Source organism: Procambarus clarkii, chromosome 24 (assembly GCF_040958095.1).
Source record: "Procambarus clarkii isolate CNS0578487 chromosome 24, FALCON_Pclarkii_2.0, whole genome shotgun sequence".
In the NCBI taxonomy this organism is placed as follows: Eukaryota; Metazoa; Arthropoda; class Malacostraca; order Decapoda; family Cambaridae; genus Procambarus; species Procambarus clarkii.
The window spans coordinates 26,334,889-26,361,012 of record NC_091173.1 but is presented as its reverse complement, the minus strand read 5'-3'; the positions used below and the strand labels follow the sequence as shown (position 1 = coordinate 26,361,012).

The window sequence follows — 26,124 nt, the reverse complement described above, 5'->3', positions numbered from 1 at the left end:
AAATGCTGCACGCCACCTTGCACCAATGTTGCACGCCAATTTGTACCAATGTTGCACGCCAATTTGCACCAATGTTGCACGTCAGCTAGCACCAATGTGTCACACCACCTTGCACCAATGTTGCACGCCACCTTGCACCAATGTTGCACGCCACCTTGCACCAATGTTGCACGCCACCTTGCACCAATATTGCACGCCACCTTGCACCAATGTTGTACACCATCTTGCACCAATGTTGCACGTCACCTTGCACCAATGTTGCACGCCACCAAGCACCAATGTTGCACGCCACCTTGCACCAATGTTGCACGCCACCTTGCACCAATGTTGCACGTCAGCTAGCACCAATGTTGCACGTCAGCTAGCACCAATGTTGCACGTCAGCTAGCACCAATGTTGCACGTCACCTTGCACCAATGTTGCACGTCACCTTGCACCAATGTTGCACGTCAGCTAGCACCAATGTTGCACGTCAGCTAACACCAATGTTGCACGTCAGCTAGCACCAATGTTGCACGTCAGCTAGCACCAATGTTGCACGTCAGCTAGCACCAATGTTGCACGTTACCTTGCACCAATGTTGTACGCCAGCGTGCACCAATGTTGCACGCCAGCAAGCACCAATGTTGCACGCCACCTTGCACCAATGTTGCACGCCAGCAAGCACCAATGTTGCACGTCACCTTGCACCAATGTTGCATGCCACCAAGCACCAATGTTGCACGCCACCTTGCACCAATGTTGCATGCCACCAAACACCAATGTTGCACGCCAGCATGCACCATTGTTGCACGCCACCTTGCACCAATGTTGCACGCCAGCGTGCACCAATGTGTCACACCACTTTGCACCAATGTTGCACGCCACCTTGCACAAATGCTGCACGCCACCAAGCACCAATGTTGCACGCCAGCGTACACCAATGTTGCACGCCACCAAGCACCAATGTTGCACGCCACCTTGCACCAATGTTGCACGCCACCTAGCACCAAAGTTGCACGTCATCTTGCACCAATGTTGCACACCACCTTGCACCAATGTTGCACACCACCTTGCACCAATGTTGCACGTCAGCTTGCACCAATGTTGCACGTCACCTTGCACCAATGTTGCACGTCACCTTGTACCAATGTTGCACGTCAGCTAGCACCAATGTTGCACGTCAGCTAACACCAATGTTGCACGTCAGCTAGCACCAATGTTGCACGTCAGCTAGCACCAATGTTGCACGTCAGCTAGCACCAATGTTGCACGTCACCTTGCACCAATGTTGCACGTCACCTTGCACCAATGTTGCACGCCAGCTAGCACCAATGTTGCACGTCAGCTAGCACCAATGTTGCACGTCAGCTAGCACCAATGTTGCACGTCAGCTAGCACCAATGTTGCACGTCAGCTAGCACCAATGTTGCACGTCACCTTGCACCAATGTTGCACGTCACCTTGCACCAATGTTGTACGCCAGCGTGCACCAATGTTGCACGCCAGCAAGCACCAATGTTGCACGCCTGCACGCACCTTGCACCAATGTTGCACGCCACCTTGCACCAATGTTGCACGCCAGCATGCACCAATGTTGCGCGCCACCTTGCACCAATGTTGCACGCCACCTTGCACCAATGTTGCACGCCAGCGTGCACCAATGTGTTACACCACCTTGCACCAATGTTGCACGCCACCTTGCACAAATGCTGCACGCCACCTTGCACCAATGTTGCACGCCAATTTGTACCAATGTTGCACGCCAATTTGCACCAATGTTGCACGTCAGCTAGCACCAATGTGTCACACCACCTTGCACCAATGTTGCACGCCACCTTGCACCAATGTTGCACGCCACCTTGCACCAATGTTGCACGCCACCTTGCACCAATATTGCACGCCACCTTGCACCAATGTTGTACACCATCTTGCACCAATGTTGCACGTCACCTTGCACCAATGTTGCACGCCACCAAGCACCAATGTTGCACGCCACCTTGCACCAATGTTGCACGCCACCTTGCACCAATGTTGCACGCCAATTTGTACCAATGCTGCACGCCAATTTGCACCAATGTTGCACGTCAGCTAGCACCAATGTGTCACACCACCTTGCACCAATGTTGCACGCCACCTTGCACCAATGTTGCACGCCACCTTGCACCAATGTTGCACGCCACCTTGCACCAATATTGCACGCCACCTTGCACCAATGTTGTACACCATCTTGCACCAATGTTGCACGTCACCTTGCACCAATGTTGCACGCCACCTTGCACCAATGTTGCACGCCACCTTGCACCAATGTTGCACGCCACCTTGCACCAATGTTGCACACCACCTTGCACCAATGTTGCACGCCATCTTGCATTAATGTTGCACGCCACCTTTGCACCAATGTTGCACGCCACCTTGCACCAATGTTGCACACCACCTTGCACCAATGTTGCACACCACCTTGCAATAATGTTGCACACCACCTTGCACCAATGTTGCACACCACATTGCACCATTGTTGCACGCCACCTTGCACCAATGTTGCACACCACCTTGCACCAATGTTGCACACCACCTTGCACCAATGTTGCACGCCACCTTGCACCAATGTTGCACACCACCTTGCACCAATGTTGCACGCCACCTTTGCACCAATGTTGCACGCCACCTTGCACCAATGTTGCACGCCACCTTGCACCAATGTTGCACGCCACCTTGCACCAATGTTGCACGCCACCTTTGCACCAATGTTGCACGCCACCTTGCACCAATGTTGCACGCCACCTTGCACCAATGTTGCACGCCACCTTGCACCAACATTAGTAATGGCGTTCATAATTATACATTTGCAAACAACATTTCTTTGCATATGCAAACTTGCATTTGGGCAAGTGGTCTACTGCCCTGACTCCCTTCATATATGTTATTGGCCTAAACATACCCGAAGGCCACCCTTCCTTGTGGCCTCGACGGGGACAGGAAGTCGCCGGCTTGTCAAAGACCCCAGTGCTCCTTCTTTGTGACGACTTTGTCATCTGAGCATTACAACTGGAGCAGTTTGTGGCACATGACTTTGTGTCTTACCCCGGCGGCGGTGATGTGACCTGTTGGTGCAGGGAGGCGCTACCGCCCTCTCTCACATGCTGGTGGGTGTATGTGCGGTAACTCCGCTCACTCGGCTCAGCCCGGCTGGGCTCGCTGGGCTCGGCTGGCTCAGCTGGGCTCAGCTCGGCTCGGCTGGGCTCGGCAAACAAAAATAAACGGGTGAGGAGCCCCTTGCTGGTGACCCCTTTGTTGTGGTGGTTGGTGAGGAGCCCCTTGCTGGTGACCCCTTTGTTGTGGTGGTTGGTGAGGAGCCCCTTGCTGGTGACCCCTTGAAGTGCTCTAGGTAGCTGGTGCCCCTCCCACACCTGGTGAGTCCCCACCAACTCTGCCCCGCTGGCGTGTGCGTGCCTCACTTGTCACCGTGCGACTGGTGAGGGCACACCGTGGGAGACCTTCCCTCTCTTTACATTGTCTTCCAATAAAAACGTGTCCTGGATATATCTAGTAGATATATCTACTGGATATATCTAGCAGATATCAGAAATATCTCCTACCTTAATATATCTACACATATATCTTTTATATATGCCTCCGATAATTAAAGAGGAAAGATATTTCTTGTTGTGTTGCTTGTCAGGTGTGTTGGAACCTTTCTTTCTGCGCGTCCTCTCATGGTCACAAGTTGTGCAAATGGTCAATAAACATGTGGTATTGTCCACTCAGGACACTACCACAGGTGACTAGGAGGTCGTCTGGTGACCGGGGGTCATCAACATGTCTCGCTACGTCTGGTGACCGGGGGAGTCATCAATATGTCTCACTACGTCTGGTGACCGGGGGGAGTCATCAATATGTCTCGCTACGTCTGGTGACCGGGGGGAGTCATCAATATGTCTCGCTACGTCTGGTGACCGGGGGGAGTCATCAATATGTGCTACGTCTGGTGACCGGGGGGAGTCATCAATATGTGCTACGTCTGGTGACCGGGGGAGTCATCAATATGTGCTACGTCTGGTGACCGGGGGGAGTCATCAATATGTCTCGCTACGTCTGGTGACCGGGGGGAGTCATCAATATGTCTCACTACGTCTGGTGACCGGGGGAGTCATCAATATATCTCGCTACGTCTGGTGACCGGGGGAGTCATCAATATGTGCTACGTCTGGTGACCGGGGGAGTCATCAATATATCTCGCTACGTCTGGTGACCGGGGGAGTCATCAATATGTGCTACGTCTGGTGACCGGGGGAGTCATCAATATGTGCTACGTCTGGTGACCGGGGGAGTCATCAATATATCTCGCTACGTCTGGTGACCGGGGGAGTCATCAATATGTGCTACGTCTGGTGACCGGGGGGAGTCATCAATATGTCTCACTACGTCTGGTGACCGGGGGAGTCATCAATATATCTCGCTACGTCTGGTGACCGGGGGAGTCATCAATATGTGCTACGTCTGGTGACCGGGGGAGTCATCAATATATCTCGCTACGTCTGGTGACCGGGGGGAGTCATCAATATATCTCGCTACGTCTGGTGACAGGGGGAGTCATCAATATGTGCTACGTCTGGTGTCCGGGGGGAGTCATCAATATGTCTCGCTACGTCTGGTGACCGGGGGAGTCATCAATATGTGCTACGTCTGGTGACCGGGGGGAGCCATCAATATGTGCTACGTCTGGTGACCGGGGGGAGCCATCAATATGTGCTACGTCTGGTGACCGGGGGGAGTCATCAATATGTCTCGCTACGTCTGGTGACCGGGGGAGTCATCAATATGTGCTACGTCTGGTGACCGGGGGAGTCATCAATATGTCTCTCTACGTCTGGTGACCGGGGGGAGTCATCAATATGTCTCACTACGTCTGGTGACCGGGGGGAGTCATCAATATGTCTCACTACGTCTGGTGACCGGGGGAGTCATCAATATGTCTCGCTACGTCTGGTGACCGGGGGAGTCATCAACATGTCTCGCTACGTCTGGTGACCGGGGGGAGTCATCAATATGTCTCACTACGTCTGGTGACCGGGGGGAGTCATCAATATGTGCTACGTCTGGTGACCGGGGGAGTCATCAATATGTCTCGCTACGTCTGGTGACCGGGGGGAGTCATCAATATGTGCTACGTCTGGTGACCGGGGGAGTCATCAATATGTCTCGCTACGTCTGGTGACCGGGGGGAGTCATCAATATGTGCTACGTCTGGTGACCGGGGGGAGTCATCAATATGTGCTACGTCTGGTGACCGGGGGGAGTCATCAATATGTGCTACGTCTGGTGACCGGGGGGAGTCATCAATATGTGCTACGTCTGGTGACCGGGGGGAGCCATCAATATGTCTCGCTACGTCTGGTGACCGGGGGAGTCATCAATATGTGCTACGTCTGGTGACCGGGGGGAGTCATCAATATGTCTCGCTACATCTGGTGACCGGGGGAGCCATCAATATGTCTCGCTACGTCTGGTGACCGGGGGGAGTCATCAATATGTCTCGCTACGTCTGGTGACCGGGGGAGCCATCAATATGTCTCGCTACGTCTGGTGACCGGGGGAGTCATCAATATGTGCTACGTCTGGTGACCGGGGGAGTCATCAATATGTCTCGCTACGTCTGGTGACCGGGGGAGTCATCAATATGTCTCGCTACGTCTGGTGACCGGGGGGAGTCATCAATATGTGCTACGTCTGGTGACCGGGGGGAGTCATCAATATGTGCTACGTCTGGTGACCGGGGGGAGTCATCAATATGTGCTACGTCTGGTGACCGGGGGGAGTCATCAATATGTCTCGCTACGTCTGGTGACCGGGGGGAGCCATCAATATGTGCTACGTCTGATGACCGGGGGAGTCATCAATATGTCTCGCTACGTCTGGTGACCGGGGGGAGTCATCAATATGTCTTGCTACGTCTGGTGACCGGGGGGAGTCATCAATATGTCTCGCTACGTCTGGTGACCGGGGGGAGTCATCAATATGTCTCGCTACGTCTGGTGACCGGGGGGAGTCATCAATATGTCTTGCTACGTCTGGTGACCGGGGGGAGTCATCAATATGTCTCGCTACGTCTGGTGACCGGGGGAGTCATCAATATGTCACATGCACGCCTCAAGACGTGACATACAGCCAGCGGTGGTCAAGGAGACAAGAGACACACACACTCCTGGTGTGTCATGATCCACTTGTGTCTCAAATTTGTTTGGTGAAGCTCTGGTGTGTGATGCTTCATTGTTATAGACCAAGTCCTCATTGTATTTGTTATAGATCCAAGTCCTCATTGTATTTGTTATAGCTCCAAGTCATCATTGTATTTCAGTGGTTTCTGTTCGTATAATATTGGAAACATTGTTGATCATGTATGGGGGGGGGGGGGTCCTGGCCGCCTCACATACAATGGATTAATATATCTCAAAATGTCTGTTTTTGCTCTAAGAGAATAATTTAATAGAGTGATCATATCGGGGCTCTAACTGTGACTCCCAGGCTCAAGATCACTATAAGAGAGCCGGACACGTTTGGGTCGGTCCAGGACCGTTACCCGGCGGCTACAACACACTGTGAGGGTCTACGACGGACTCTAATGGTCTGATCTCTTCATTCATTTACATATGTGAGGTTTAGGGGTCAGATGTGTGGCTTGGGTGTCAGGTGTGTGGGTTTGGGGGTCAGATGTGTGGGTTAGGGGTATATGTGTGGCTTTGGTGTCAGGTGTGTGGCTTGTGTGCCACAGTAACGTGGTATTAAACACATTCTAAGCCTATACATATATATGCTAGTCTTCATTGAAGTGTTGACAACTTTAATTTCCCTTTTAAATTACGAGGCCCATATAATTAAGGTCTAAGACGGCTGATTACACTTGGTGAGCCACGGAAGGTTGTGGTGGGATTATGATTTAGTAAGATTAATATGGCCGAGGCATTTGGGTAATTTACGGTAACTCACATAATACAATAATTATGTTTTTATTAGCAAAAAATATTTATTTCTTCTGACTTTCTATTAATCCTCCTCTCCTCCTCCTCCTCCCTCCATCCTCACAAATGCCCACGTAAGCATTTGTCTTGCTCACGTGGCCCCACAAAATGAGGCGAGTTGATAAAAAAACTATGCCCAAGATTGCCATCAAGGTGCCGTCGGGATGATGGGCAAATAACCTCGGCTACCATCATTTTTGTACCATCACTGATGGTCGAGTGGTTAAGGTCTCCTGTACACCAGTTGCACAGTGCTCCTGGCAGTATGGGTTTGAGTCACTTCTGGTGTGTGGAATTTTCAGTTGCATATATGCCTGGGGACCATTCAGGCTAGGGAGCTGGTCGACCGAGCGGACAGCACACTGGACTTGTGATCCTATGGTCCTGGGTTCGATCCCAGGCGCCGGCGAGAAACATTGGGCAGAGTTTCTTTCACCCTATGCCCCTGTTACCTAGCAGTAAAATAGGTACCTGGGTGTTAGTGAGCTGTCACGGGCTGCTTCCTGGGGGTGGAGGCCTGGTCGAGGACCGGGCCGCGGGGACACTAAAAACCCCCGAAATCATCTCAAGATAACCTCAAGGCTTGTTCGTATATATGTCCATAGTAACCAGAATGCACTTCTTAGCCTACTATGCAAGGCCGGATTTGCCTAATAGGCCGAGTGATTTTCTTTATTTTCAATTGTTTCCAATTAGTTTATTTGAATTATTATTATTATATTATATTAGGAACATAAGTCATTGATTTAGTTGTGTTAGTTTAGGTTAGGTTTAGATAGGATAGGTTAGGTTAGGTAGGGTTGGTTAGGTTCGGTCATATATCTACGTTAACTTTAACTCAAATTTAAACAAACTAACTTATACATAATGAAATGGAAAGATTTATCATTTCATAAGAAAAAAATTAGAGAAAATATATTTATTCAGGAAAACTTGGCTTATTAGGCAAATCGGGCCTTGCATAGTAGGCTGAGAAGTGTGTTCTGGCTACTAGGTACGACATATATATATATATATATATATATATATATATATATATATATATATATATATATATATATATATATATATATATATATATATATATATATATATATGTCGTATCTCCGATTTTATATCTACATTTGAGTGAGGTGGGAGGGGTGATGTGGCATTAACACAAGACAGAACAAGAGGGGATATTAATAGGGTATTAAAAGTATCAACACAAGACAGAACACAAACAATGGGTATTGAATAGAAGTGTTTGTAGAAAGCCTATTGGTTCATATTTCTTGATGCTTCTATATTGGAGCGGAGTCTTGAGGTGGGTAGAATATAGTTGTGCAATAATTGGCTGTTGATTGCTGGTGTTGACTTCTTGATGTGTAGTGCCTCGCAAACGTCAAGCCGCCTGCTATCGCTGTATCTATCGATGATTTCTGTGTTGTTTACTAGGATTTCTCTGGCGATGGTTTGGTTGTGGGAAGAGATTATATGTTCCTTAATGGTGCCCTGTTGCTTATGCATCGTTAAACACCTAGAAAGAGATGTTGTTGTCTTGCCTATATACTGGGTTTTTTGGAGCTTACAGTCCCCAAGTGGGCATTTGAAGGCATAGACGACGTTAGTCTCTTTTAAAGCGTTCTGTTTTGTGTCTGGAGAGTTTCTCATGAGTAGGCTGGCCGTTTTTCTGGTTTTATAGTAAATCGTCAGTTGTATCCTCTGTTTTTTGTCTGTAGGGATAACGTTTCTATTAACAATATCTTTCAGGACCCTTTCCTCCGTTTTATGAGCTGTGGAAAAGCAGTTCCTGTAAAATAGTCTAATAGGGGGTATAGGTGTTGTGTTAGTTGTCTCTTCAGAGGTTGCATGGCTTTTCACTTTCCTTCTTATGATGTCTTCGATGAAACCATTGGAGAAGCCGTTATTGACTAGGACCTGCCTTACCCTACAGAGTTCTTCGTCGACTTGCTTCCATTCTGAGCTGTGGCTGAGAGCACGGTCGACATATGCGTTAACAACACTCCTCTTGTACCTGTCTGGGCAGTCGCTGTTGGCATTTAGGCATATATATATATATATATATATATATATATATATATATATATATATATATATATATATATATATATATATGTCGTACCTAGTAGCCAGAACTCACTTCTCAGCCTACTATGCAAGGCCCAATTTGCCTAATAAGCCAAGTTTTCACGAATTAATTGTTTTTCGACTACCTAACCTACCTAACCTAACCTAACCTAACTTTTTTGGCTACCTAACCTAACCTAACCTATAAAGATAGGTTAGGTTAGGTTAGGTAGGGTTGGATAGGTTCGGTCATATATCTACGATAATTTTAACTCCAATAAATTTTTTTTTATCTCATACATTATGAAATGGGTAGCTTTATCATTTCATAAGAAAAAAAATAGAAAAAATATATTAATTCAGGAAAACTTGGCTTATTAGGCAAATTAGGCCTTGCAAAGTAGGCTGAGAAGTGCGTTCTGGCTACTAGGTACGACATATATATATATATATATATATATATATATATATATATATATATACATATGTCGTACCTAATAGCCAGAACGCACTTCTCAGCCTACTATTCAAGGCCCGATTTGCCTAATAAGCCAAGTTTTCATGAATTAATGTTTTTTCGTCTACCTAACCTACCTAACCTAACCTAACCTAGCTTTTTTTGGCTACCTAACCTAACCTTACCTATAAATATAGGTTAGGTTAGGTTAGGTAGGGTTGGTTAGGTTCGGTCATATATCTACGTTAATTTTAACTCCAATAAAAAAAAATTGACCTCATACATAGAGAAAAGGGTTGCTTTATCATTTCAAAAGAAAAAAATTATAGTAAATATATTAATTCAGGAAAACTTGGCTTATTAGGCAAATCAGCCCTTGAATAGTAGGCTGAGAAGTGAGTTCTGGCTACTAGGTACGACATATATATATATATATATATATATATATATATATATATATATATATATATATATATATATGTCGTACCTAGTAGCCAGAACGCACTTCTCAGCCTACTATGCAAGGCCCGATTTGCCTAATGAGCCAAGTTTTCCTGAATTAATATATTTTCTCTAATTTTTTTCTTATGAAATGATAAAGCTACCCACTTCATTATGTATGAGGTCATTTTTTTTTTATTGGAGTTAAAATTAACGTAGATATATGACAGAACCTAACCAACCCTACCTAACCTAACCTAGCCTATCTTTATAGGTTAGGTTAGGTTAGGTAGCCGAAAAAGTTAGGTTAGGTTAGGTTAGGTAGGTTAGGTCGTCGAAAAACAATTAGTTCATGAAAACTTGGCGTATTAGGCAAATCGGGCCTTGCATAGTAGGCTGAGAAGTGCGTTCTGGCTATTAGGTACGACATATATATATATATATATATATATGTCGTACCTAGTAGCCAGAACTCACTTCTCAGCCTACTATTCAAGGCCCGATTTGCCTAATAAGCCAAGTCTTCATGAATTTATTGTTTTTCGACTACCTAACCTACCTAACCTAACCTAACCTAACTTTTTCGGCTACCTAACCTAACCTAACCTTTAAAGATAGGTTAGGTTAGGTTAGGTAGGGTTGGTTAGGTTCGGTTATATATCTACGTTAATTTTAACTCCAATAAAAAAAAATTGACCTCATACATAATGAAATGGGTAGCTTTATCATTTCATAAGGAAAAAATTAGAGAAAATACATTAATTCAGGAAAGCATGGCTTATTAGGCAAATCGGGCCTTGCATAGTAGGCTGAGAAGTGCGTTCTGGCTACTAGGTACGACATATATATATATATATATATATATATTTATATATATATATATATATATATATATGTCGTACCTAGTAGCCAGAACTCACTTCTCAGCCTATTATGCAAGGCCCGATTTGCCTAATAAGTCAAGTTTTCATGAATTAATGTTTTTTCGACTACCTAACCTAACCTAACCTAACTTTTTTGGCTACCTACCCTAACCTAACCTATAAAGATAGGTTAGGTTAGGTTAGGTAGGGTTGGTTAGGTTCGGTCATATATCTACGTTAATTTTAACTCAAATAAAAAAAAAATTACATCATACATAATGAAATGAGTAGCTTTATCATTTCATAAGAAAAAAATTAGAGAAAATATATTAATTCAGGAAAACTTGGCTTAATAGGCAAATCGGGCCTTGCATAGTAGGCTGAGAAGTGTGTTCTGGCTACTAGGTACGACATATATATATATATATATATATATATATATATATATATGTCGTACCTAATAGCCAGAACGCACTTCTCAGCCTACTATTCAAGGCCCGATTTGCCTAATAAGCCAAGTTTTCATGAATTAATGTTTTTTCGTCTACCTAACCTACCTAACCTAACCTAACTTAGCTTTTTTTGGCTACCTAACCTAACCTTACCTATAAATATAGGTTAGGTTAGGTTAGGTAGGGTTGGTTAGGTTCGGTCATATATCTACTTTAATTTTAACTCCAATAAAAAAAAATTGACCTCATACATAGAGAAAAGGGTTGCTTTATCATTTCATAAGAAAAAAATTATAGTAAATATATTAATTCAGGAAAACTTGGCTTATTAGGCAAATCGGGCCTTGAATAGTAGGCTGAGAAGTGAGTTCTGGCTACTAGGTACGACATATATATATATATATATATATATATATATATATATATATATATATATATATATATATAAATATATATATATATATATATATATATGTCGTACCTAGTAGCCAGAACGCACTTCTCAGCCTACTATGCATGGCCCGATTTGCCTAATAAGCCAAGTTTTCCTGAAGTAATATATTTTCTCTAATTTTTTTCTTATGAAATGATAAAGCTACCCATTTCATTCTATATGAGGTCAATTTTTTTTATTAGAGTTAAAATTAACGTAGATATATGACCGAACCTAACCAACCCTACCTAACCTAACCAATCTTTATAGGTTAGGTTAAGTTAGGTTAGGTAAGGTTAGGTAGGTTAGGTAGTCGAAAAACAAATAATTCATGAAAACTTGGCTTATTAGGCAAATCGGGCCTTGCATAGTAGGCTGAGAAGTGCGTTCTGGCTACTAGGTACGACATATATATATATATATATATATATATATATATATATATATATATATATATATATATATATATATATATATATATATATATATATGTAACAAAGTTCAAATAAAGTAAATATATATGTGTACATACAAAAGAATGGGGGTGGTAGGAGAAGATAATATTAGTGTTCAGTGAGAAACCACAAGGTCTCCTCTGAATACTTTTTATTTTCTTCTCCGAGGCTATGGGTCCCCACATTGGCATCAGCTTGGTCGACATCATACCTAAGTACATAGGTATGACGTCGACCAAGCTGACGAGGCGTTTGACATGCCATCTTCAATCTGGTGCCCCTAGGAATCACATGAGACAAGCACATGACATTACTCTAACCAGAGAAATGTTGAACAAGAATACCTGCATAATAGACAAAACCCAAGATGCAAGAAGATTACAAATTCTTGAGGCAATTCACATAAGAATAGAGCGACCTACCATGAACACCCAAATCACGGAACTATTTACTCTACCCACCATGAGAGTAAGGACAAGACAAGAACATATCGATGCCAACACAGAAGACAATGTCCAACATAATAGGCCAATTACACTGGATTAATCTTTGTGTTTAGATAGGAGCTGCCTCGTATGGGCCAATAAGCCTTCTGCAGCCTCTATGTTTCACCTCACATTTATCCCTTATGTATCCCCCCATGTTTTCACCTTTATTGTATTATCACCTGACCCAGTGCGGGTATAAAATCAACTAATAAATATATATATATATATATATATATATATATATATATATATATATATATATATATATATATATATATATATATATGTACTCACCTAATTGTGCTTGCGGGGGTTGAGCTCTGGCTCTTTGGTCCCGCCTCTCAACCGTCAATCAACTGGTGTACAGATTCCTGAGCCTACTGGGCTCTGTCATATCTACATTTGAAACTGTGTATGGAGTCAGCCTCCACCACATCACTTCCTAGTGCATTCCATTTACTAACTACTCTGACACTGAAAAAGTTCTCTCTAATGTCTCTGTGGCTCATTTGGGTAGTCAGCTTCCACCTATGTCCCCTTGTTCGCGTCCCTCCAGTGTTGAATAGTTCATCCTTGTTTACCCGGTCGATTCCCCTGAGGATTTTGTAGGTTGTGATCATGTCCCCCCATACTCTTCTGTCTTCCAGTGTCGTAAGGTGCTTTCCCGCAGCCTTTCCTAATAACTCATGCCTCTTAGTTCTGGGACTAGTCTAGTAGCATACCTTTGGGCTTTTTCCAGCTTCGTCTTGTGCTTGACAAGGTACGGGCTCCATGCTGGGGCTGCATACTCCAGGATTGGTCTTACATATGTTGTGTACAAGATTCTGAATGATTCCTTACACAGGTTCCTGAACGCCGTTTTGATGTTAGCCAGCCTCGCATATGCCGCAGATGTTATTCTCTTTATGTGGGCTTCAGGAGATAGGTTTGGTGTGATATCAACTCCTAGATCTTTCTCTCTGTCTGTTTCATTAAGTACTTCATCTCCTATTCTGTATCCTGTGTCTGGCCTCCTGTTTCCACTGCCTAGCTTTATTACTTTGCATTTACTCGGGTTGAACTTCAACAGCCATTTGTTGGACCATTCACTCAGTCTATCTAGGTCATCTTGTAGCCTCCTACTATCATCCTCTGTTTCAATCCTCCTCATAATTTTTGCATCGTCGGCAAACATTGAGAGGAACGAATCTATACCCTCTGGGAGATCATTTACATATACCAGAAACAGTATAGGTCCAAGGACTGACCCCTGCGAGACTCCACTTGTAACGTCTCGCCAATCTGAGACCTCACCCCTCACACAGACTCGTTGTCTCCTGTTGCTTAGGTACTCCTCTATCCACCGGAGTACCTTCCCTTTCACTCCAGCCTGCGTCTCCAACTTTCGCACTAGCCTCTTGTGTGGCACTGTATCAAAGGCTTTCTGACAATCCAAAAATATGCAGTCTGCCCACCCTTCTCTTTCTTGCCTTATTTTTGTTGCCTGGTCATAGAATTCAAGTAACCCTGTGAGGCAGGACCTGCCATCCCTGAAACCATGTTGATGCTGTGTTACAAAGTTCCTTCGCTCCAGATGCTCCACTAGTTATTTTCGCACAATCTTCTCCATCAGCTTGCATGGTATGCAGGTTAGGGACACAGGCCTGTAGTTCAGTGCCTCCTGTCTATCCCCTTTCTTGTATATCGGGACTACGTTAGCTGCTTTCCAAATATCTGGCAGTTCCCCTGTTGCCAGTAATTTGTTATACACTATGGAGAGTGGTAGGCACAGTTCTCCTGCTTCTTCCTTTAGAACCCAAGGGGAGATTCCATCTGGGCCTATAGCCTTTGTCACATCCAACTCTATTAAACACTTCCTTACTTCCCCGCTGGTAATCTCAAACTCTTCCAGTGGTTCCTGGTTAGCTGTTCCCACACTTACTTCTGGAATTTCTCCTTGCTCTAAGGTGAAGGCCTCCTGGAATTTTTTATTCAATTCCTCACACACTTCCTTGCCATTTGTAGTGAATCCTTCCGCCCCTATCCTTAATTTCATAACCTGTTCCTTTACTGTTGTTTTTCTCCTGATGTGGCTATGCAACAATTTAGGCTGAGTCTTTGTCTTGCTTGCGATGTCATTTCCGTATTGTCTTTCTGCCTCTCTTCTCATCCTGACATATTCATTCCTGGCATTCTGGTATCTTTCTCTGCTCTCCAGTGTCCTGTTATTCCTATAGTTTCTCCATGCCCTTTTACTTTGCTGCTTAGCTAGCCCACATCTCTGATTAAACCATGGGTTTCTCATTTTCATTTCTCTGTTTTCCTTTTGGACTGGGATAAACTTGTTTGCTGCGTCCTTGCACTTCTGTGTGATGTAATCCATCATATCTTGGGCCGTCTTTCCCATGCTATATCTGTTAGGAATTTTCTTATCCCCTCATAGTTTCCCTTTCGGTATGTTAACCTTTTGGTTTCGGTATCCCTCCTCGAGTTCAATAACCCTTCTTCAATCAAGTACTCAAACACCAGTACACTGTGGTCACTCATTCCTACTGGGTCCTCAAAACCGATTTTTCTTATGTCGGAGTCGTTCAGAGTGAAGACTAGGTCGAGTCTCGCTGGTTCATCATTGCCTCTCATCCTTGTAGGTTCTCCGACATGCTGGGTTAAAAAGTTTCTTGTCACCACCTCCAATAGTTTGGCTCTCCACGTATCCTCGCCTCCATGCGGTTCCTTGTTCTCCCAGTCAATCCTTCCGTGATTGAAGTCGCCCATGATGAGCAGGTGGGATCTATTTCTACAGGCAGCAGAGGCTGCCCTCTCAATCATAGTGTTAACTGCCATGTTGTTGTTTTCATACTCTTGACTGGGTCTTCTGTCATTTGGTGGAGGGTTGTATATCACTGCTACTACTATTCTTGGTCCTCCCATTGTTATGGTGCCTGCTATGTAGTCTCTGAACTCCTCACAGCCCGGGATGGCCATCTCCTTAAAACTCCATTCCTTTCTCATGAGTAGGGCCACTCCGCCTCCTCCCCTACCTTCCCTCTCTTTCCTTATTACTGTGTACTCCTGGGGAAACACGGCATTCGTCAAGATTCCAGAGAGTTTGTTTCAGTGAGTCTGATCACATCTGGGTTAACTTCCTGTGCTCTTTCCCTTAGTTCACTTGTCTTGCTTGTGATCCCATCTATGTTCGAGTACATCACCCTGAAACTGACTCTCTTCTGCTTCTTCTCTGGGAGGGACCTTTGGGATCTGGGGTGAGTGGGAGCTGGGGGGGCCTGGCACGGGGAGACTGGTGGAGGAGAGAGGGCTTGGGGGGTGGGGGAGAGGGGGGTGGGGGAGAGGGGGGTGGTAGGGGAGAGGGGGGTGGTAGGGGAGAGGGGGAGGGTAAGAGGGGTGGGTAAGAGGGGAGGATAGGGGGGGGGGGGAGAGTGAGAGGGTTGGGGGGAGAGTGAGAGGGGGAGGGTTGGGGGGGGTGAGAGATGGAGGGTTGGGGAAGCATGGGGGGAGGAGAGGCTGTTGGGGATAGGGGAGATGGGGGGGCTTGGGGGGGGGGAGAAAAGGTTGGAGGGCTTGGGGGGCGTGGGGGAAAAAGGAGGGCTGAGGTGGGTGAGGAAGAGGGGAGGGTTTAGGGGAGTGGGGGAGAGGGGAAGACTTAGGTGGGGTGGGGGAGAGTGGGGGGCGGGGGAGAAGGGAGGGCTTGGGGGTGGGAGAGACGGGAAGGCATGTGGAAGAGGGGAGGGCTTGGGGGATGTGGGAGAAGGGAGGTCCTGGGGAGAGGGGTGAGTGGGAGGAGGGGGGTGGGTGGGGGGAGGGTGCCCTAGGTGGGTACTTAGTGGGGGGCTGACAGGGGATGGGGCAGGTTGGGTGTCTGTTGGGTAGAATGTGGGGGTGGTGCCCCAATCGCTGTAGCTGTTGCACTGTTTGAGGAGGGTTCCCCATTCCCCTCTGAGATTGTAGGGATCGGGGTTGTGGCTCCCTGATTCCTTTCGCTCTCCCTGCTCTCCTTCCTCGCGTCTGCTGCCTGCTTTCTCTCTTCCCTTGTCATATCCCTCTGCAGGAATACTCTTTTGAACTTCTCTACATTTGCTAGACAGCTCTTCCTTTCTAACAGTTCCTCTTTCGCGATGTCGCTCATGTCATTCGGTCTTTACCGAATTCCACCATGTCATTCCACCTTTATCATTCGGTCTCTGTCCTTGTTGTACTTTCCAAGCCTGAAAACCTTTTCAACATTTTGTTCAGCTCCCTCCATCCTTACCTCTTTTAGGATCTCTTTAACCATGTTTTTGTCCTTGTCTCTCTGCTCCTTTGGTCTGGTCCCTGATTGCTCCTTAATGCCTGCTACTACTACTGCTGCTCTTTTTCTCTCTATCAGCCGGCTGGTACATCTAGCTGCTTCCTGAGAGGAAGCCACTTCCATGGCAACTTCCTTAACTGCAGACCTAGCTTCATGGCTCTTTTTAAGTATTTCAGCAAATGAGATCTGGGTTGTGGTGATCCCCTCCACAGTAGCCTTCCCATCTCCCTGGGGTATGGTTTGTGTCTAGTATTGTGGAAGAGTCTCCTTTAGGCATCTTATCTCCTCCTTTGCTGCCCTTAGATCATCTTGCAGGTTGGCTACTGTCTCCCTCATTACCCTCAATCCTTCACTGAATTCATTCCACATTTGCTGGAGTACTTCCTTCATCCAGTCTTCCTGCTCCCCCCTCCCCCCATCCTCTGTGTTTGTTCCAGCTGTGATTGTCCTCCTGCGTTTGCCAGCCCGAGTTCGTCTCCCTTCCATGATTTCCCTATGAGTGTGTGTGTGTGTGAGAGAGAGAGAGAGAGAGAGAGAGAGAGAGAGAGAGAGAGAGAGAGAGAGAGAGAGAGAGAGAGAGAGAGAGAGAGAGAGAGAGAGAGAGAGGGAGAGAGAGAGAGAGAGAGAGGAGGTGTGTGAGTGTATGGGGGGGAGGTGGAAGGTGGAAGTGAGGGAGGGGGATGGAGAGGGTGTGTGGGGGTGGATTAGTGCTGGAGGGTTCAGAGAGAGGTTGCCTGGTTATCTTGAGGTTATCTTGAGATGATTTCGGGGCTTTAGTGTCCCCGCGGCCCGGTCCTCGACCAGGCCTCCAACCCCAGGAAGCAGCCCGTGACAGCTGACTAACTCCCAGGTACCTATTTACTGCTAGGTAACAGGGGCATTCAGGGTGAAAGAAACTTTGCCCATTTGTTTCTGCCTCGTGCGGGAATCGAACCCGCGCCACAGAAATACGAGTCCTGCGCGCTATCCACCAGGCTACGAGGCCCTTTTTTTGTGTGTGTGTGTGTGTGCGTGTGTGTGTGTGTGTGTACGTGTGTGTGTGTGTGTGTGTGTGTGTGTGTGTGTGTGTGTGTGTGTGTGTGTGTGTGTGTGTCTGTGTGTGTGTCTGTGTGTGTGTGTGTGTGTGTGTGTGTGTGTGTGTGTGTGTGTGTGTGTGTGTGTGTGTGTGTGTGTGTGTGTGTGTGTGTGTATTTATTGTGGGGGTGGCACGGTGGGGGGGTTGGGTTAACTGGTGGAGGGATGAAGGGAGAGGGAGACAGGGAGTAAAAGGGAGAGGGGGGAGTGAAGTGGAGTGAAAGGGAGTGAGGGAGATTCAGGAAGAGAGGGAAATAGGCAGAGCGGGGGGGAAGGAAGAGGAAGGAGGACAATCAGGGGGGTGAGGGATGGAAGGTCAAGTCCCAGTGGTGAGGGGTGAGGTTGGTGGTAGGCTGGTTTGTGCGTGTGTGCGTGCGTGTGTGTGTGTATTTACACTGGCGTGTTATGGTGAGGAGGGTGGTAGGTCTAGTCAGTGGCGGTGTAATGTAACACACAGGTGTGAGAAACTAGTACCAAGCTGAGGCTCTTGAGCTACTTTTTCTTATTTTAATTAACTTATGTTCAAAGCTAATTACTATATAAAAAACACTGTACACCTTGTATGACTGACTTTGAGAGGCACTCACCTCCAAGTGAGCATCCCCCAGCACAATTAGGTGATTTATGAAGCGATGTCCGCCTTAATTGTTGACGTCTCCACCAGAGGTCCTCCCACGTGGTGGTCCAAGCCCTTCCCTTCTCAGGCCTCTGGTGCCACCGTCTTGCCACAATCTCGTTCTTTTTCAATTTTTTTCTTATTCTTATCAAACGTTATAAGAATTCACTATGTTGCGGTATCACTGCGTTGCTGTACCCTTCATATGACCAAAAACTATGTTTTGGGCTCACTGGTACGTAAATATCCCGAGAATATTGAAGTAATTCGCCGACCGCACGTCCTACACTTGTTCCCTGACCGCCGTCCTACACTTGTTCCCTGACCGCCGTCCTACACTTGTTCCCTGACCGCCGTCCTACACTTGTTCCCTGACCGCCGTCCTACACTTGTTCCCTGACCGCCGTCCTACACTTGTTCCCTGACCGCCGTCCTACACTTGTTCCCAGACCGCCGTCCTACACTTGTTCCCTGACCGCCGTCCTACACTTGTTCCCTGACCGCCGTCCTACACTTGTTCCCTGACCGCCGTCCTACGGTGTATGTGTGTGTGTGTGAGAAAGCTGCATTGTTGATATATATATATATATATATATATATATATATATATATATATATATATATATATATATATATATATATATATATATATATATATGTATATATGCGAACAAGCCTGAATGGTCCCCAGGACTATATGCGAATGAAAACTCACACCCCAGAAGTGACTCGAACCCATACTCCCAGGAGCAACGCAACTGGTAACTACAGGGCGCCTTAATCCACTTCACCATCACGGCCGTCAAAAGGAAGTGATAGCCTCGGCTCCTGGGAGTATGGGTTCGAGTCACTTCTGGGGTGTGAGTTTTCATTCGCATATGTATAAATATATATATATATATATATATATATATATATATATATATATATATATATATATATATATATATATACATATATATATATATATATATATATATATATATATATATATATATATATATATATATATATATATATATATATATATATGTGTGTGTGTGTGTATATCACAAAAATAAACACGTGATTAAGAATGTGACAATGTCAGACCACGAAGGAAAAATGAAACAGGAAATTTCCTTAAGTACTTTCGTATATTAAATACATCTTCAGAAGGTCCTTCTGAAGATGTATTTAATATACGAAAGTACTTAAGGAAATTTCCTGTTTCATTTTTCCTTCGTGGTCTGACATTGTCATATATATATATATATATATATATTTTTATATATATATATATATATATATATATATATATAAATATATATATATATATGTATATATATATATATATATATATACATATATATATATATATATATATATATATATATATATATATATATATATATATATATATATATATATATATATATAACTTTAGAACACTTTCCCACCAGGAGACTCGAACCCTAGCCAGCACAGAAGCCTTCCAGCAACTGGCATAACAGGTACGCCTTAACCCACTCCACCACCTGCTCAGACCCTTAAAAGAGATGGTAATTTCGGAGTATTTATACAGGGACATTTCTTATGATGTCTTAAGACATCATAAGACATCATAAGAAGGAAAGTGAAAAGCCATGCAACCTCTGAAGAGACAACTAACACAACACCTATACCCCCTATTAGACTATTTTACAGGAACTTCTTTTCCACAGCTCATAAAACGGAGGAAAGGGTCCTGAAAGATATTGTTAATAGAAACGTTATCCCTACAGACAAAAATCAGAGGATACAACTGACGATTTACTATAAAACCAGAAAAACGGCCAGCCTACTCATGAGAAACTCTCCAGACACAAAACAGAACGCTTTAAAAGAGACTAACGTCGTCTATGCCTTCAAATGCCCACTTGGGGACTGTAAGCTCCAAAAAACCCAGTATATAGGCTAGACAACATCATCTCTTTCTAGGCGTTTAACGATGCATAAGCAACAGGGCTCCATTAAGGAACATATAATCTCTTCCCACAACCAAACCATCGCCAGAGAAATCCTAGTAAACAACACAGAAATCATCGATAAATACAGCGATAGCAGGCGGCTTGACGTTTGCGAGGCACTACACATCAAGAAGTCAACACCAGCAATCAACAGCCAATTATTGCACAACTATATTCTACCCACCTCAAGATTCCGCTCCAATATAGAAGCATCAAGAAATATGGACCAATAGGCTTTCTACAAACACTTCTATTCAATATCCATTGTTTCGTGTTCTGTCTTGTGTTGATGAAATTAATACCCTATTAATACTCTTGTTCTGTCTTGTGTTCATGAAATTAATACCCTATTAATACCACACTTTGTTCTGTCTTGTGTTAATGCCACATCACCCCTTCCACCTCACTCAAATGTAGATATAAAATCGGAGATACGTAAGTTCTATTCAGTTGTGTATTTGTGAAGTCTTTGAAAATGTAATAAGTTTTACGAAACGCGCCCGTGTCGCGTCAGACTAGAAATAAAAATGAATTTTGGAGAATTGATTTTTGATTTACCTCCAACAGTGAAGCGTAATGTACGAAAGATTGAGAAAATTCGTGTTAGAATTATTAATCTTACTTTTTCGGTCATATTTAATAATATATGTCTACAGGAAAGACTGCTACCAAAATATACTAATATATATATATATATATATATATATATATATATATATATATATATATATATATATATATATATATATTGGTATGGTGCCTCCTCTCTATTTCTCCCCAATGCCAGCGTTAAAAGTCATATCCACTAACCCTGCAGGTTTCCTGAGATGCAGGAAATCTTTTGGTGTATGAGGCGACTAGATTGGTTATCTACATAATGAGAAATTAGAGTTTATAAGTTTTGTAGGTAAGAAGGGTTGCCCCCCCCTTGTACATACAAAATGGCAACGCCCTGCTTAAAAGTGTGTCATTTTGTGAACGACTCCAGTAGGCTGGTGATTGGCTGGCCGAGGTCACGTCACGTGACTGACCAATCAGGGCCCGCCGTAACATCACGGAGAGACCTGACCATGCACTATCAGAGGCGTTGCTGCAGAGTTGCTCAGACGTTTGACGCGAGCAGAAGTGCGTCAGTGAGCTCTCGAGGTTGGAGGCTCTGGGACCCTCGCTCAGTGGATTTTGAGCAGCCATCGCAGTCTACCCATTGTCGCAGAAGAAACTGTGCTCCTGAGGAGCATGAAGAAGCCAAGTTTAGTGGGCAAAGGAGTGCCAAGAACTTGAGGATATTAGTCGGCGACTGGAGGTGAGTGACGACTCAGGAGGGCATGTCCTGGTATGACGTGCAGCGCTGCAGTAATTGGATCACATCTGCTGAGATGTTGGAGGGAAGACACAGTTTCTGGATCCTGGAGAGAATGTCTTGTTGAAGGAGCGTGTGTGTACAGTGACAGGCTCGGTGACCACTGGTTGGACCAGTTTTAGAAAATCTGAACTCTAGGGATTGGCACGGTGATGACGCAATTTCTTCATGACATCCGAATACGTGCAACATGCTACTGGACCGCCGAGGAGCGACATGGAAACAGTGGGACCTCACACCATCGGAGGACAGGCATCGTGGACTGGAGTGATTAAGGTAGATCATATTTCCCTCCCAGTACCCTGTGATGATTAGGCTAGATAGGCCGGTAGAGATTTATATACGTTATTAGTATGGTTCTTATTATATTTGTATTAGAATACGCTGTAGGGCAGCCCGTATCTTCTACTGTTTGGAGAAGACTGTGTGGACGACGTGGCAGTTGGTGAGACAGCAGACGATGTTGATGAAGCTGCCTCCCATCGAGAGGGTGCGAGTCCTCCATTTAAATTTGCTCAGCTGATGGAGTTGCCAGAGGGGGCGAGAGGAGAGTTGACAACGTTCGAGAAAGAGATGACAACGAGAAGAAAGAGAGGCGCAGTTGCAGCGAGAGGAAAGAGAAGCACAGCTGCGACTTAAGGAATGAGACGCACAGCTCCGGATGCATTGGGATGAGATAGAGGTGAACAAAGAAGTCGAGTTGAGACACTTTGAGCTCAGGCTGACCTCACTACCTGCACGGCGGAATGACCTCGAGGTAAGGGAGCGTGACCCACTAATTTTTTAACTTCAAGAGGCCGAGGCGTTCTTCGAATACTTCGAAAGGATAGCGACTTTGAAAGGGTGGCCAGATTATGATTGGGCTGCATTGGTCCAGAGCAGGTTGACCGGTGAGGCTCAGGAAGCCTACACAATGCTGGACCTAGAGGAGTGTGTGCTAGGTACGACGCAATCAAGAGTGCGGTACTCCACTCGTTCAGATTAACTCCAGAAATGTACCGGAAGCGGTTCACGGAGTGTACGAGAGCATCAGGAAGATCATACACCGAAATAGCCCGGGAGAGGGAACGGAAGTTCCTAAGATGGCTGAAGGCACAGGAAGCGGAAACAGTGGATGAGATCAAACGGCTGATAGTGATGGAGAAGTTTATGTCGGTACTCCATCCAGAGCTGAGGGTTAGGGTGAAAGAAGCAGGTATTAAGGACCTTAAAGCTGCAGCGGATAGAGTCAACATGCTGGAGGAGGCACTGCATCTCCGTAGGGAGGGACCACCCAGACACTCGTCTTACACGAGGTTTGGAGGGAACTTCAAGAGTTCAGGAGGAGCGAGGACAGCCGGGGACTCTCCCAAGACTAGCTTACCCAATGAGGTGAATCTCCAGTTCAAGAGCTCGAGAGAAACGATGAAGAGATCCCAAGGAGTGAGGGTTAGGCCAAACTCTGGAGAAGGAAGTGCTGTCAGGGAGTCGACGACAGGAAGTCCGAAGTCCGAGGAGGACCAAAGGTGTGGCGTCTGCAGGCGGTGTAGCCAGGGTGACTAGTGGTGAGTCGCCCAAGAGAGGCGGCAGATGTTTCAACTGTGGAAGGCGTGGACACTTGTTACGGACCCGGATCCAGCGTCCGAGCACGGAGCAGTGACGACCGCGCCATCTGTGGGTCAGCTCCCGAAACCCCCACCAAATGGACGACGACACCTGGTGAGGACGAAGTGTACCGGCCACAAGGGCCAGTTTCCAGTCCTGTGCAGCTCACAACACTGCCGCTGCTGACCTCTGGTGAGGTGGTGCTCAGACAACAGCGCCATCTATGGAGTGGATACGTCAGGCGTTTGTGTCTGAGCCTGTAAGTGAGGTGCTTTAGTGTATCCCTGTTATTGATGACGTGTCTGCTTACAGAGTCGACCTGGGACTGTTGTAAGGGAAGTTGAGTCAGTCTACCCAAGGCAGCCATCCCCATACCAAGTGCTTTGCTGCAGCAGCTGTGAGTCGCCTCCCGGATGAACACTGTGGTGTTACCCTGCCTGTGAAGCGGCAGTGAAGGATTGTCGTACCCGGGACCGACTGCTGGAGACGATTGACCACTGGGGTATTGTAGACAGGAGAGTGATCTGTGGTATCACACGAGGCTCCTGACTAGGGCACTACCCTAGTATCGCTCGTGGAGTGGCCCGACCAGCGTTGCTGATCCGGAACCTGCCAGCTGTTCTGCTGGACTTGTGGTTGACGGCCTCCACGGCGGTGCCCCCAGTGGAACTGTGTTTTGGCTGACCTGTGGTCGGGGTAGACTCAGCTTCTCAAAGGATTCGTCGTGAGGCCACGAGAGCACCGAGAACTTGGCACCGAGAGCTTGGATCTAGAGTCTTCAGGAGAAGACGATAGTGTAAATAATTCCCCTATCCAGTGTTAATACCCCCCCCCCCCGTGTAATCTTTTTATATATTATTTATTGGTGATGGAATTAATTATAGTATTAAGTTCTTGACTATATTTCCCTTCCCCTTTAAGTTACTTGCGTCACGAATCTCATCCCTTGAAAGCCACTACTGGCCTGGGGCCGGATACCCTTCCTCTAGCGACATCAGAGTGCGAACCCAGTTGCGACCCGAGAGGGCCGTAACAACACTGCTCGAGAGTGCGGTCGCCCCAAGCACAGTAAGAACGTGGCTTTTGTAAGAGTAGGAAGCGAAGAAGCCAACAATACCTTAGGTAAGATGGCAGTGATGAGGGAGAAGAGGATTCACCCCTTTGTATGTGAGGGAACGGTGAAGATAAGAGGAGCTGATCCTGTGCCAGCAAGGATGCTGAGGGACACGGGATCTGATTTCACCCTTGTTAGTAAATCCCTCTTCCCTGAAGACTACAGAAGTTCCAGTCAGGGGTAGCCCTGATAAGAACGTTGGGGGGACAAGCGAGGATGCCTCTCTACGAAGTGACTCTTGATTCTGACTATGGTTGCCAAACTCTCGTAGTAGGGGTCTGTGCTTCACTTTCAAGAATGGAAGCTCAGGTGATCTTAGGAAATGATTCCTGGGTGGGGGGGGGGGATGTGTTCTGCCGAACTTGATAGAGGGTGAAGAGTGTATAGAGCCCTATCGATGGAGCAGCACGACGTACGCCAAAAGTGATGCAACGGAAATTGTGAGAGCAGCTTTTCTTGTATGCCTTATGATGTCAAGACTTGGCGTTCGGGAAGATGATGCCAGCGGATCCGGTCACGCCAAAGAGGACATGCTGGGTGACCAGGGGCTCAATTATCTGTTCAGAGAGGTGGCCCGAGGACAAGTGCCAGGTGAGGAAGAGTCGGATAAAAGTATCCAAGTTACTCCTCATCAGTCCTCGGGGTATTGACAGCGCCCGTCTATTCGAGCTGCAAAAGGAAGAGTTTCCAAAGTTGATGCGGGAGATGGAAGGTGGTCTCCCCGGACCTGAGTCACCGACTCACATCTTTGTGGAGAAGGGAGTGCTAATGAGGTGGCGGAGACTGGTAAGAGACGAAGCGGGTGATGGTATGCTGAGAGTGAGGCGTCAAGTGGTGGTGCCGGTGCGGTATAGATGTGCAGTACTTGAGTTTGCTCACTCAGTTGATCCTGCGGGTCACTTGGGAGTGACCAAAACTTTAAGCCAGATTCGGGAGCATTTTAATTGGTCGGGCATGGACATGGATGTAAGGAGAGTCTGCAAAACATGTTTCCTGTGCCAGAGGGCGGGGAAGAAAGTCCCTGCCATCCCGAAGACACCTTAATGTCCAGTTCCTGCATTTGGCTAAGCGTTTGGATGCCTAATAATCGACGTTGTGAGACCCTTACCTAGAACAAGAAGAGGAAATAGTTACTTGTTGGCCATAATGTGTTTTTCGACGATATTTCCGGAGGCGATCCCAGTGGGGAGGGTGACGTCAAGATGCGTCATGGGACACCTTCAGCGATTTTTCTCTTATGCAAGAGTGCCCAAGCAGATTCAGTCCGATTAAGGAAGTATTTTCCAATCGAAGTGATTTAGGCAAGCTGTTGCAGGCTGGGGAATAGCCCAACTATGATCGTCTCCTTACAGACCTCAGTCACAAGGACTACGAGTGTGAACTGAAGGATTATGAGTATGAACTGAAGGACTACGAGTATGAACTGAAGGACTACGAGTATGAACT

General features: G+C 46.0%; 1 protein-coding gene across 1 annotated transcript in view; it reads right to left on the bottom strand.

Moving 5' to 3' along the window:
- Positions 1 to 26,124, bottom strand: part of LOC123753236 (glycine receptor subunit alpha-3) — a 147,877-nt gene that overhangs the window by 56,530 nt on the left and 65,223 nt on the right. The gene's annotated exons all lie outside the window — the stretch shown is intronic.